Below are 14,146 nucleotides of genomic sequence, written 5' to 3'. Positions count from 1 at the left end.
TTTTCCCAGCACCACTTGTTAAAGAGGTTGTCTTTTTTCCACTGTATATCCTTGCCTCCTTTGTCGAAGATAAGGTGACCATAGGTTCATGGATTTATCTCTGGGCTTTCTATTCTGTTCCATTGATCTATATTTCTGTCTTTGTGCCAGTACCATACTGTCTTGATGACTGCATTAGAGGTATTTAAACCATGTTAGTTTTTCTTTACCTTCCTTGCTCCCAGTCACAATTTATATATCCCTACATATACACTACAGTCATCTGGTCTTCATAACATCCCTTTGTGGTAAGCAGTTCAAGGTTTGTTAGCTTCATTTTATAGAGGCAAGACCTGAGACACAGAGAGGATAAATGATTTGTTCAAAGTCACAGAGCATTTCAGTGGCAGAACTGAGCTAGAACCCAGGTTTTGAAGCTCCAATCCAGAGCTTGTTCAATTCAATCAATGTGACTATTCCATGGCCAGTGTTACTTTCTCAAAAGCTTAAGAAAGTAACAAGGGACAGTATGAAGCATGAGAGTGGACTCTTGTTTTTCAACTAACGAACTCCTTTACCACCCATTTCAATATTTCTCCTAAGCTATGATAGTGTCCAGGCTCCCCATTGACTACCTCTCCCTGTATCTTACCTAAGAAAATGTAAATAATATGTAGGTGAAAGCCAAGACTGCTACTAAGGTCAGTCTAGATACATTCAAGGTCATATAGTCCAACCTCCCTTCCAAGTCTTTCAATCCATGCTTGAGTCCCTTTTATAATATCCCCATGAAGTGTTAGTGTCATACTTACAATGTCAGAAAGCTCTACTCATCAATAGGTATTGTTGCTATGACTGATGGATTTGAGCTCAATGTAAAGAAAGACTTTCTTTCCCTCTATAGTAACCAACCCTGGGTCCTGCTCTGCTCCTTGGGATGCACAGACCTCATCTGCTTCCTGTGTCGTGAGATAGCCCTGAAGAAGTCTAAAGAGAGCATCTCCTGTCTGGAAAGTACCACTTTGGTTCATTTAAAGTATGGGGTACTTAAAACTGAATCCAGTTTCATGTGAAATTGTCTTATCAATGTAGAGTAAGATAGAATTGTCAAGTCATCACCTCAAACAGGTGACGTTTTTCTGCTATTGTACCCTAACCACTGGCCTAAACCATTTTTTGAGGGATGGAGAGAAGAAGCAGATAATGAGATTGCCCCATTGGTTTCTAACTTGCTCCACTCCCTCCCTAGGTCTCTTGGGCTCATGGCAGCCCAATCATTCTCTCTGGACTCTCCTGCCTTGTTCTTAAACCACAACAGCAGCAGGGACATGAGATATGATATCTACAACAACCTGTACTCTACAGACAGAGCACATCCTATCTCATCCTACCAAAGGATTGATTCTTCATAATTTTCCCAAGACTAACCAACAGCATTTCTTGCTTTCCTATCCTAGCTAGACTAGAAAGCCAGATTACCCAGTCGTGGGACTACCAGACATGTTCCTAGCTCAGCTTGGTTTTAGACAAGAGGGGAATAGATGGCAGTGAATGGGGTAGAGTTTTAGTGCCTGCCTTTTTGGTCAGGTGAACCTAAAGGAGGAGCCTCAGTATCCTATTGATACATCTACCTTGTACTTTAGGGACAAAATCAAACTTTTCCTATTCAACTACTCTGCACTGCTCCCCTCCACAGTACACACACACACACACACACACCCCTACACACATGTTAGGATAGGCATGAAACCTCAATTCCCCATACATCTCTTAGACTGCTGTGGCTGTGACAATCACAGAGCTAATCCCTTTGCCCCCTTTCCCCTTACACGTTTCTTACCTTCTTTAGTGGGGATCCAACTCAGTTTCTTTTTGACCTTTAAAATGGTACTTCCTAAAGTTCCTTTTATCTTATTTATCTTCTTTTCTTGCCTCTTTTGTCCCTTCATGGTGCCTGATCTTCTTAAGCCCAAGGTTGAGTCTCTACATCCCCAGGGCCAAACTCAGAGCTCAGAGCATTTTTAGGGTGATTGTGAAGTCCCTGAGCTCTAGGGGGACACTTAAGACCTTAGGTTTTTGTTAAAGCCTGCCCTAGGGCCTCTCAGGAAACATTGGTGCTCTTAGTTTAGAGAAAAACCAATCAATTGCTAAACCATCACGACCAGTTTCACACGCTTCTTAGAATAAAGTAGAACTTCTCCCTCCATGGCTGATGCTTCAAGGTAGATTGGAACATCGAGGCTCAGGTATAGGCACCATGTACTGATTTTAAGTCTCCCTTATGTCCATAATAGGATAATTAGGCTGACATCTACCCCCTTACATAGATCACATTTTGAAATAAAAATTGCCCAGATGAATAGAGCAATTATTTTATTTGCTTGGTGTTAATAGCAGCCTATATAGTCCAGCATACCCAGAAAAGAGCTATACAAAATAGATCTTAGTGACCTGGATAACCATGATGGTGTGGTCACTCACCCAGAGCCAGTATGAAGTATGGAGTATGAAGTTAAGTGGGCCCTAGGAAGCAATGCTGTCAATAAAGCTAGTGGAGGTGATGGAATTCCAGCAGAGCTATTTAAATTCCTAAAAGATGATGCTATCAAAGTGATTCACTCAATATATCAGCAAATTTGGAAAACCCAGCAGTGGCCACAGGACTGGAAAAGAGCAATCCTCATCCAAATTCCCAAGACGGGCAGTACAAAAGAATGTTAAAACCACCAGACAGTTGCACTCATCTCCCATGCTAGTAAGGTTATGCTCAAAATCCTGCATGTTAGGCTTCAGCATTACGTTAACTGAGAAATTCTAGATGTCCAAGCTGAGTTTAGAAAAGGCAGAGGAACCAGAGACCAAATTGCCAACATTCACTGGATCATAGAGAAAGCAAGGAAATTCCAGAAAAACATCTGCTTCTGTTTCATCTACTATACTAAAGCCTTTGACGACTGTGTGGATCATAACAAACTGGAAAGCTCTTAGAGAGATCTTACCTGTCTCTGAGAAACCTATATGCTAGTTAAGAAGCAACAGTTAGAACCTTATATGGAACAACTGCCATAAGGGTGGTGTCATCTGCATATCTGAGGTTACTGATATTTTTCCCAGCAATCTTGATTCCAGTTAGTGCTTCATCCAGCCTGGCATTTCTCATGATGTACTCTGCATATAAGTTAAATAAGCAGAGTGACAATATACAGCCTTGTCGTACTCCTTTCCCAATTTGGAACCAGTCCATTGTTCCATGTCCAGTTCTAACTGTTGCTTCTTGACCTGCCTACAAATTTCTCAGGAGGCAGGTAATGTGGTCTGGTATTCCCATCTCTTTAAGAATTTCCCACAGTTTACTGTGATTCACACAGACAAAGGCTTTGGAGTAGTCAATGAAGCATGAGTAGATGTTTTTCTGGAATCCTCTTGCTTCTTCTATGATCTAACAGATGTTGGCAATGTGATCTATGATTCTTCTGCCTTTTCTAAATCCACCTTGAACATCTGGGAGTTCTTGGTTCACATACTGTTGAAGCCCAGCGTAGAGAATTTTGATCATTACTTTGCTAGCATGTGAAATGAGTGCCATTGTGCAGTAGTTTGAACATTCTTTGGCACTGTCCTTTTTTGGGGATTGAAATGAAAACTGACGTTTTCCAGTCCTGTGTCCACTGCTGAGTTTTCCAAATTTACTGGCAATTTAACACCACCCTTATGGCATAAAGCAAAGAGAAACTAAAGAGTCTCTTGATGAAGGCAAAAGAAGAGTGAAAAAGCTAGCTTAAAACTCAACATTCAAAAAACGAAGATCAAAAAAAATAATAAAAAAACGAAGATCGCTACATCTGGCCCCATCACTTCATGGCAAATAGATGGGGAAACAATGAAAACAGTGACAGAATTTATTTTCTAGGGCTCCAAAATCCCTGCAGACGATGACTGTAGTCATGATATTAAAATATGCTTGCACCTTGGAAGAAAAGCTATGACCAACCTAGACAGCATATTAAAAAGCAGAGACATTAGTTTGCCAACAAATGTCCATCTAGTCAAAGCTATGGTTTTTCCTGTAGTCATGTATGGATGTGAGAGTTGGACCATAAAGAAAGCTTAGCGCCAAAGACAATGCTTCTGCACTGTAGTGTTGGGAAAGACTCTTGAGAATCCCTTGGACAGCAAGGAGATCAAACCAATCAATACTAAAGGAAATCAATACTGAATATTCATTGGAAGGACTGGTGCTGAAGCTGAAGCTCCAATACTTTGGCCACCTAATGCAAAGAGCTGACTCATTGGAAAAGACCCTGATGCTGGGAAAGATTGAAGGCAGGAGGAGAAGGGTACAACAGAGGATGAGATTTTTTTATGGCATCACTGACTCAATGGATATGAGTTTGAGCAAGCTCTGGGAGATGGTGAGGACAGGGAAACCTGGTGTGCTGCAGCCCATGGGGTCACAAAGAGTTGGACATGACTGAGTGACTGGACAACAACAACATGGAACAGCTGACTGGCTCAGGGTCACAGAATTACAAGAAAGGAGTACAACAAGGCTGTTTATTGTCACCCTATTTATTTAACTTATACACGGAGCCCATCATGCAAAATTTGAGGCTGGATGAGTTACAAGCTGGAGTCCAGATTTCTGGGAGAAATATCAACAACCTCAGATATGTGGGTGATACCACTCTGATGCCAGAAAGTGAAGAGGAACTAAAGAACCTCTTGATGAAGGTGAAGGAAGAGAGAGAAAAAGCTGAAAATTAAGTATTAAAAAAACTAAGATCATGGCGTCCAGTTCCATCACTTCATGGCAAATAGAAGGGCAAAAGGTGGAAGCAGTGACAGATTTCCTCTTCTTGGGCTCTAAAACCACTGTGGATGGTGACTACAGCCATGAAATTAGAAGATGATTGCTTCTTGGCAGGAAAGCTATGGCAAACCTAGACAGTAGGCTAAAAAGCAAAGACTTCACTTTACTGACAACGGTCCATAGAGTCAAGGCTATGGTCTTTCCAGTAGTTATGTATGGTTGTGAGAGCTAGATCATAAAGAAGGCAGAGTGCTGAAGAATTGATGTTTTGAAACTGTGGTGCTAGGGAAGACTCTTGAGAGTCCCTTGTACTGCAAGGAAATCAAACCAGTCAGTCTTAAGGCAAATCAACCCTAAATAATCATTGGAAGGACTGATGCTGAAGCTGACACTCCAATACTTTGACTAGTTGATGCAAAGAGCCGACTCATTAGAAAAGACCCTGAAGCTGGGAAAGATTGAAGGAGAAGAGGGTGACAGAGGATGGGATTGTTGGATGGTGTCACTGATGCAATGGACATGAACTTGAGCAAACTGCAGGAGATGATGAGGGACAGGGAGGCCTGGCGTGCTGCAGTCCGTGGAGTCGTGAAGAGTTGGACATGACTTGGTGACTGAACATCAACATAGTCCAGAATGTTGGAGGTGATTTAACTTGCAAAAACCAAGACTAGACATAATCATATTAGAATGTGAATGCTAGAATTTACTACATATATGCACTAAACTTTGCAGTTTGCACTCAGAGCTATCATCTCTTTCGATCTTTATACAGACCCAAGGCCAGGAAACAGTAGCTGACTTTATTTTGGGGGGCTTCAAAATCACTGCAGATGGTGATTGCAGACATAAAATTAAAAGATGCTTACTCCTTGGAAGGAAAGTTATGACCAACCTAGACAGTATATTAAAAAGCAGAGACATTACTTTGTCAACAAAGGTCCATCTAGTCAAGGCTATGGGTTTTCCAGTAGTCATGTGTGGATGTGAGAGTTGGACTATAAAGAAAGCTGAGTGCCAAAGGATTGATGCTTTTGAACTGTGGTGTTAGAGAAGACTCTTGAGAGTCCCTTGGACTGCAAGGAGATCCAACCAGTTCAACCTAAAGGAGATCAGTCCTGGGTGTTCATTGGAAGGACTGATATTGAAACTGAGACTCCAATACTTTGGCCACCTGATGTGAAGAGTTGACTCATTTGAAAAGTCCCTGATGCTGGGAAAGATTGAGGGCAGGAGGAGAAGGGGGCGACAGAGGATGAGATGGTTGGATGGCATCACCGACTCAATGGACATGAGTTTGGGTAAACTCTGTTAGTTGGTGATGGACAGAGAGGCCTGGCATGCTGTGGTTCATGGGGTTGCAAAGAGTAGGGCACGACTGAGTGACTGAACTGAACTGAAGGCCAGGATTACCATCCCCAGGTTTCCTATGATGAAGCTGAGGCTCAGAGATGAAAGGTGACTGACCTTAAGTTACTCAGTGATGTATAGCATAATTATTAAAGCTAGGGGCCTCTTCAGTGTCTTGAAATTTTCATTTTATAGAAGTGTTTGGAATAGCAGGTTTTCTGGCATATCTGTTTCAGAAAACAACTCTTTGGGGAAGGAAAATGGATGGGGGGCCAAATAAGGCTCTTATGCCTGAATGTATTAATGTAATATCTTTGCCCACAATACCAGGCCTATTCTCTCTGCCTCCCATCAGCTCCCCTACTCCTACCTTATATCCAGCCTGGATGTATATTCTCTGCCAGTGGTAAAGTAAGAGACTTTACATCAGCACTATCTCTCAAGAGATTGAAAAGTGAGAATAGCTGTAATGTCAGACAGGACTTCATCTATCTATCTATCTTACCTCATTTTCCCCTGGGAGGTAAGAGAGAAAGGTTGAAACCAGTAGGAGTGTACACCCTACTTGTCCTTCCTACCCTCCTGTGTTCAATTTAAGAGTCTCTGATCTTAGTTTTGGCAGTGACTTGAGTCTTTAACTTTATTTCGAGGTGGGAGAGGGCAAATAACCCATCTTTAAAAGCCTCTCCCAGATAGATTGCAGATATTTGAAAAAAATCTGTCAATAATAAATGCTTTAGTGCTTTATATTGTAAAAAAGTTCTTTCATACATTATACCTGTTTTAAAGATGAGGAACCCGAGTTCAAGACAGGAGTAGTAACTTACTCAAAGCAATTCATATTTGGGAAAGGCAGCCTGCTCCACATTCCCATCCCCAGACCAAAGTATGAATTTCATGACTGAGAGTAGAGCCCAGGGAAGGTCAGGTAAAGCAGAAACTGCTCTTGACTCTGGCAGAAGGGCTTCCCTGGTGGTTCAGCTTCCCTGAGTTCACCTAAAATTCAGGAGACCCAGGGTTGATCCCTGGGTCAGGAAGATACCCTGGAGAAAGAAATGGCAATGCACTCCAGTATTCTTGCCTGGGAAATCCCATGCAGTCCATGGGTTCACAAAGAGTCAGACATGACTCAGCGACTAAACCACTACCACCATGGCAGGACAGACAGAGGTGTTGGAGGGCACTGGTTATTTCTATCCACTAGACATTGCCTAAATAACCTTTAAAAGATCATTAAGGACCATAGGGAAGAGACTTTGGATATTGAGTAAAGCAGTTCATTTCCACCACCAGAAAAAGCAGCTGGCTCCGTAATCTAAGTTGTGGAGGCAGCAGCATAGTCTTCCATTGAAAAACAGCACATGGCTTTATCCGCATCCAAGATAGAGAGGGTTTCTTTTCTTTTTTGCTTTACTCTCCACATAGCTCTTAATTCCTATGGCCTACAAGTTTTCTCCTGCCTTCTTCCAAGTCACTTTAGATTCACCACACTCCATGGGTCAGCTGGACCATCTTATGCATGTTTTAAGAGTGATACTTCTGTGTTGCAACATAGGGTGGGGCAAATATTTTCCCTGTGAATCTCCTGAGCCTCACCCTTTATTTGAAGTCCTATAACTCCCTGCCTCCAACAGGGAGCAGGGTGGGAATTTGGTTTCTTGGAACCTTATAGAAAGCTTAGGAGCAAAAGTGACCTTCCCTCTTGGGCCTGATTTCCCCAAAGTACCTCCTAGCAGACCTCCAAATATACCCTCCAACATACATAAGGGTAGCTGAGTGGGGAGAGGAAAGAAGACCTACTGTCTCTTTCTATTGATATGTCAGTTGGATCTCATATTTCTCATCATTCCTTCCAGTTTTATTCCTTCAGAATTATGCTTTTCCTTTAATTCCTAAAGATATATCTCATGAGAGAAATATCAATAACCTCAGATATGCAGGAGACACCACCGTTATTGCAGAAACCAAAGAGGAACTGAAGAGCCTCTTGATGAAAGTGAAAGAAGAGAGTGAAAAAGCTGGTTTAAAACTCAACATTCAAAAAATGAAGATCATGGCATCTGGTTCCATCACTTCATGGAAAATAGATGGGGAAACAATGGAAACAATGACAGACTTTATTTTCTTGGGCTCCAAAATCACTGCAGATGGTGGCTGCGCCATGAAATTCAGAGATGCTTGCTCCTTGAAAGAAAAACTATTACCAACCTAGACAGCATATTAAAAAACAGAGATACTACTTTGCCAACAAAGGTCCTTATAGTCAAAGCTATGGTTTTTCCAGTAGTTATGTATGGATGTGAGAGTTGGACCATAAAGTAAGCTGAGCACCAAAAAATTTATCCTTTTGAACTTCAGTATTGGAGAAGACTCCTGAGAGTCCCTTGGGCAGCAAGGACATCAAACCATTCAATTCTGAAGGAAATCAATCCTGAATATTCATTGGAAGGACTGATGCTGAAGCTGAAGCTACAATACTTTGGCCACATGATGCAAAGAACTGACTCATTAAAAAAGACCCTGATCCTGGGAAAGATTGAAGGTGGGAGGAGAAGGGGATGACAGTGACAGAGAATGAGATGGTTGGATGACATCACCAACTCGATGGACATGAATTTGAGCAAGCTCTGGGAGTTTGTAATAGACAGAGAAGCTGCAGTCCATGAGGTCCCAAAGAGTAGGACATGACTGAGCAAATGAACTGGACTGATATATCTCATGACCATGATGTAATAAGTAACTTGGAGGCTGTATTCTTCTGTATTTTCTGTTTTGTTGTTGTTGTTGAGTCCTGTACAGCTAATTCTTGTCCCACAATTACTTGGTGGTTAATTAAGTACACTAAACAGCATGTGCACTTCAATAGGTCCTAGCACTGGCAAATGAATGCTCTCTACAACAGACTTCTGCTTTCAAGGTTTTATTAAATGTATCATTGGGAACAGTTCATCTACAAACACTGATTAAGGGTTCCCAGGGCAACCCACTAGTCAGGGTGCTAAAGAGTACCTAGGAAAAAATTAAAAGTTCCCATTGTACTGCACTGGGGATTAGAAGCAATTGAATTGCAAGCCTGTATCAAGCAGCCTGACCTAACACAGGTATTGGTAAATATGTGTGAGCCAAGGGTTTAGGTCTTGACTTTTAAGTTCTCTGTTATTTTCTTTCTGGGACAGTTTATTCTTATCTCACTGATTCTAATTAGCCATGTCTGGAGCTTCTGGCAGGGCAAGAACCAGTATCCAAATTGAAGATGATTCAGCTTGAGGAGGCCTTAGGTATTCAAACGTCACCATTTGCATTGCCATGGTTCAAGTCTAATATCGCTGCATCTATGGGAAAGGTAGTGATTGTGTCACAATTATATTATCGATAAAATATTACAGCCAGCCATCTTCACTGTGCCTGCTCTAGACTATAATTTACAAAGCTCTTTTATATATTTGTGGTCTCATTTCACCCTCACAATCCCCTGAATAGGGTGTTATAATATTCCTTTTGAAGAAGAGAAAAACAGCTTATATTAGATATATCACTTGGCAGACTAGAGGTCAGTCTAACCTGTCTTTTGATCCCCAGACCAGGGCTTTCTCCACTGTTTACCCTTAACAATTTCACTTTAACAATTGCTTTAACGTGGTACAGTTACCATAGTGACACTGAGGGCAACATTGCAGAAAAAAAAAACCAGCAGCCATGTAGCAAAATTTCCCAATGGTATATCCTTAAACACAATCACTACAAAGCTCATTGTAAGCTCCACCCAAGACAAGAAAATTTCCGACTAGAATACACAGCCCAGAATAACTTCTTAGCAATGGCCTTTTCTGTAGCAATTAAGACACCACCCTTTGTTGCCAAGCTTACCTCAGTACACAGGTATGCCAACCAGGAGCAAGGTCCTCATGGTATGAACTTTGTGTGATCATCCCAAGTCATACCCAGAATCACCTTGGTTCTAGGAGAGGAGTTCAGGATGAGGAGGGCACATGTATGCCTGTAGCTGATTCATCTTGATGTATGGCAAAAACCATCACAATATTGTAAAGTAATTATCCTCCAATTAAATAAGTTAATTTCAAAAATTGTAGTTAGCAATTGAACTAGGGAAATGTTTTACTTTGCTTTTTTTAAGACATCTTGTGTAGAGGTGAGGTGAAGGATGCTTTTCTTCTTTATAATTACTGCTTATAGTGAAATCGTTCAGTCGTGTCTGACTCCTTGTGACCCCATGGACTACAGCACAAGAGGCTCCTCCGTCCAGTCCATGGGGTTTTCCAGGCAAAAATACTGGAGGGGGTTGCCATGTTCTTCTCCATAATTGCTGCTTGGCCATCACAAATGTCACACTAAAGTTTCTGTTCCTGGGGAGTGCTTTTAAAGATTTCATTGCTCTTAAAGTACAGGTATCTTTGAATGCCTTGCTTTCATGTGTCTTTTCTATTTGGGTAATATTTGTTAGTGGAAGCACAAAAGACACGTGACAGAAACATTTTCAACATGCCCCTAAGACTAGATAATAATTGAGTTGTCTATATTTGAACTAGCAAAAGAAAAGTGTTCTTATTTGTAAGGGAGGGGAAGTATTTGCTGGGTATGAGTTTACTTTTTTGGTTCAGTATTTTCTTCTCTGTATACCTAGATTTGAATTTTGACAGAGAGGAGGCTAGGAGAACAACTTTCTCCTTCAAGGTTCTCAGACTCAGGCTCAGTAAGAGTGTCAATACTGTAGCACCCTCTCTGAAACACAAACCCCTACTGTACTGGGAAGATAATCTCTTATGCATGTAACACCCTGCTCACCTCACTACCAAGGTCTCTGGTGTTTTACATTGAATGTGGGTAAATTTCAATTACTTTTATTATCCTAAGTTGGTTATTTGGAGACATTTTGTTGAATCTTGAGCCTTATGTTTGTGGTAGCTACTGACAGAATGTTTTATTTCTGATGCTCTGGAGATATTTCATATTAGCCAATAAAGAAAAAATGCATCCAAAAACCTTGTTTATTATTCTGCTTTCAAATAATTAAGGTGCCTCCTTTGGCTGGTGTGTCTTTGCTCAGTGAGTATAGCAATGAAACATGTTTCTTATCAGTGGATCCAGCACGAAGGGTGGTGGGATTCACTGAGTTGCCAGCCAAGAGATCTGGGTTATAATCTAAGTTTTCCTTCAATATTTCTGAATTGCTTATGGCATCTGTCTTTTTTGTAGGCTACAGATCTACTAAAATTTTTGTGTGCTAAACTAGCCCTTGTTAAAACAGGGTTCCATCTTAAGTCTGCAAAATATCTGAGTTTTTTTTTTTTTTTTTTCATTTTGATCATAGTATTTCTTAAAGCATAGAAGCATATTATCTTTAGACTGTCTAGATTATTATCTCTTAGAAGTACTACCTGGCCATTTTAGAATCTGTTTACAATCTCATTGAATTTAAAGAACCATGTAAAGAGATACTATTTAACTTTCAATTCTGTGTTTTACTATAATCTTATTTAAGACCTAGAGTAATCTAAGTTTCTCCCATATTTAATATGCTAACAACACATGTTGGCAAGGCTGTGGAGAATGGGAAAGCCCATACATTGTCAGTGGGATTGTAAAGTGGTGCACCTACTTTTGAAAACAGCCTAACAATTCCTCTAAAAGTTAAAGTTAGAATTAATACATGATCCAATAATTCCACTACGTATGTAACTCAAGGTAATTAAAAATACATGTGCACAAAATAATTTTACACAAATATTCATAGAAACATTATTTACAGTATCCAAATAGTAGAAACAACTTAAATGTCTATGAACTGATGAATGGATAAGCAAATTGTCAAGTATACATATAATGTATGTTCAGTAATAAAGAGGATTGAACTAACACATGACACATCATAAATGAACCTCAAAGCAAGCTAAGTGAAAAAGCCAGACAAAAGAAACTGCATATTGTATTATTCCATTTGTATGAAATGTCCACATAGGCAAGCTAATAGAGACAGAAGTTAGATTAAAGTTGTCTGAGGCTGGCAATGAGGAAAGGAATTATAGACAGTCCCCAATTTATGATAAGTAAGTTGTTCAACATACAACTTTTGACTTTATTGTAGTGTGAAGGTGATAAACATTCAATAGAAACCATACTTCAAATTTTGAGTTTTTATCTCTTCCTGAACTAGCAGTGTGCATGCTAATTACATTTTTTTACTTCTATTTTAACAAATTTATTCATTTTAATTAGAGGCTAATTACTTTACAATATTGTAGTGGTTTTGCCATACATTTCCATGAATCAGCCACGGGTGTACATGGGTGTTCCCCATCCTGAAACCCCCTCCCACCTCCCTCCCCATCCCCTCCCCCTGGGTCATCCCAGTGCACCAACCCCGAGCACCCTGTCCCATGCATCAAACCTAGACTGGCGATCCGTTTCACATATGATAATATACATGTTTCAATGTCATTCTCCGAAATCATCCCACCCTCACCCTCCCCCACAGAGTCCAAAAACTGTTCTATACATCTGTGTCTCTTTTGCTGTCTCACATATAGGGTCATTGTTACCATCTTTCTAAATTCCACATATATGTGTTAGTATACTATATTGATGTTTTACTTGCTGGCTCTGTATAATAGACTCCAGATTCATCCACCTCATTAAAACTGATTCAAATGTATTCTTTTCAATGGCTGAGTAATATTCCATTGTATATATGTACCACAACTTTCTTATCCATTCATCTACTGATGGACATCTGGGTTACTTCCATGTCCTGGCTATTATAAACAGTGCTGCAATGAGTATTGGGATACATGTGTCTCTTTCAATTCTGGTTTCCTCAGTGTGTATGCCTAGCAGTGGGATTGCTGGGTCATATGGCAGTTCTATTTCCAGTTTTTTAAGGAATCTCCACATTGTTCTCCATAGTGGCTGTACTAGTTTGCATTCCCAAAAACAGTGTAAGAGGGTTCCCTTTTCTCCACACCCTCTCCAGCATTTATTGTTTGTAGATTTTTGGATAGCAGCCATTCTGACTGACAGGAAATGGTACCTCATTGTGCTGTTGATTTGCATTTCTCTGATAATGAATGATGTTGAGCATCTTTTCATGTGTTTGTTAGCCATCTGTATGTCTTCTTTGGAGAACTGTCTGTTTACTTCTTTGGGCCATTTTTTGATTAGGTGGTTTATTTTTCTTGAGTTGAGCTTCAGGTGTTGCTTGTATATTTTTGAGATTAATTCTTTGTCAGTTGCTTTGTTTGCTATTTTTTCTCCCATTCTGAGGGCTGTCTTTTTACCTTGCTTATAGTTTCCTTTGTTGTGCAAAACTTTTAAGTTTAGTTAAGTCCCATTTGTTTATTTTTGTTTTTATTTCCATTACTCTGGGAGGTGGGTCATAGAGGATCCTGCTGTGATTTATGTCGGAGAGTGTTTTGCCTATGTTCTCCTCTAGGAGTTTTATAGTTTCTGGTCTTACACTTAGATCTTTAATCCATTTTGAATTTATTTTTGTGTATGGTGTTAGAAAGTGTTCTAGTTTCATTCTTTTATAAGTGGTTGACCAGTTTTCCCAGCACCACTTGTTAAAGAGGTTGTCTTCTTTCCACTGTATATTCTTCCCTCCTTTGTCAAAGATAAGGTGTCCATAAGTGCGTGGATTTATCTCTGGGCTTTCCATTTTGTTCCATTGATCTATATTTCTCTCTTTGTTCCAGTACCATACTGTCTTGATGACTATAGCTTTGTAGTAGAGCCTGAAGTCAGGCAGCTTGATCCCTCCAGTTCCATTCTTCTTTCTCAAGATAGCTTTTTCTATTTGAGGTTTTATGTATTTCCATACAAATTGTGAAATCATTTGTTTTAATTCTGTGAAAAATACCGTTGGTAGCTAGATATGGATTCCATTGAATCTATAGATTGCTTTGGGTATTATACTCATTTTCACTATATCAATTCTTTCAATCCATGAACATGGTATATTTACCCATCTATTTGTATCATCTTTGATTTCTT

The 14,146-nt window shown here is 40.1% G+C and overlaps 1 protein-coding gene across 1 annotated transcript in view; it reads left to right on the top strand.

The window, feature by feature from the left end:
- Positions 1–11,139, top strand: part of EDA2R (ectodysplasin A2 receptor) — a 119,439-nt gene extending 108,300 nt beyond the window's left edge. The window contains exon 6 of the mRNA XM_070461793.1: positions 884–11,139. The gene's annotated coding sequence lies outside the window, so the exon portion shown is untranslated. The remainder of the gene's footprint in view (positions 1–883) is intronic.
- The last annotated feature ends 3,007 nt before the right edge of the window (positions 11,140–14,146 follow it).

Source organism: Odocoileus virginianus, chromosome X, assembly GCF_023699985.2.
Source record: "Odocoileus virginianus isolate 20LAN1187 ecotype Illinois chromosome X, Ovbor_1.2, whole genome shotgun sequence".
Classification (NCBI taxonomy): domain Eukaryota; kingdom Metazoa; phylum Chordata; class Mammalia; order Artiodactyla; family Cervidae; genus Odocoileus; species Odocoileus virginianus.
Note: the sequence above shows the minus strand (reverse complement) of the source record. Positions and strands in the feature narration are given on the sequence as shown.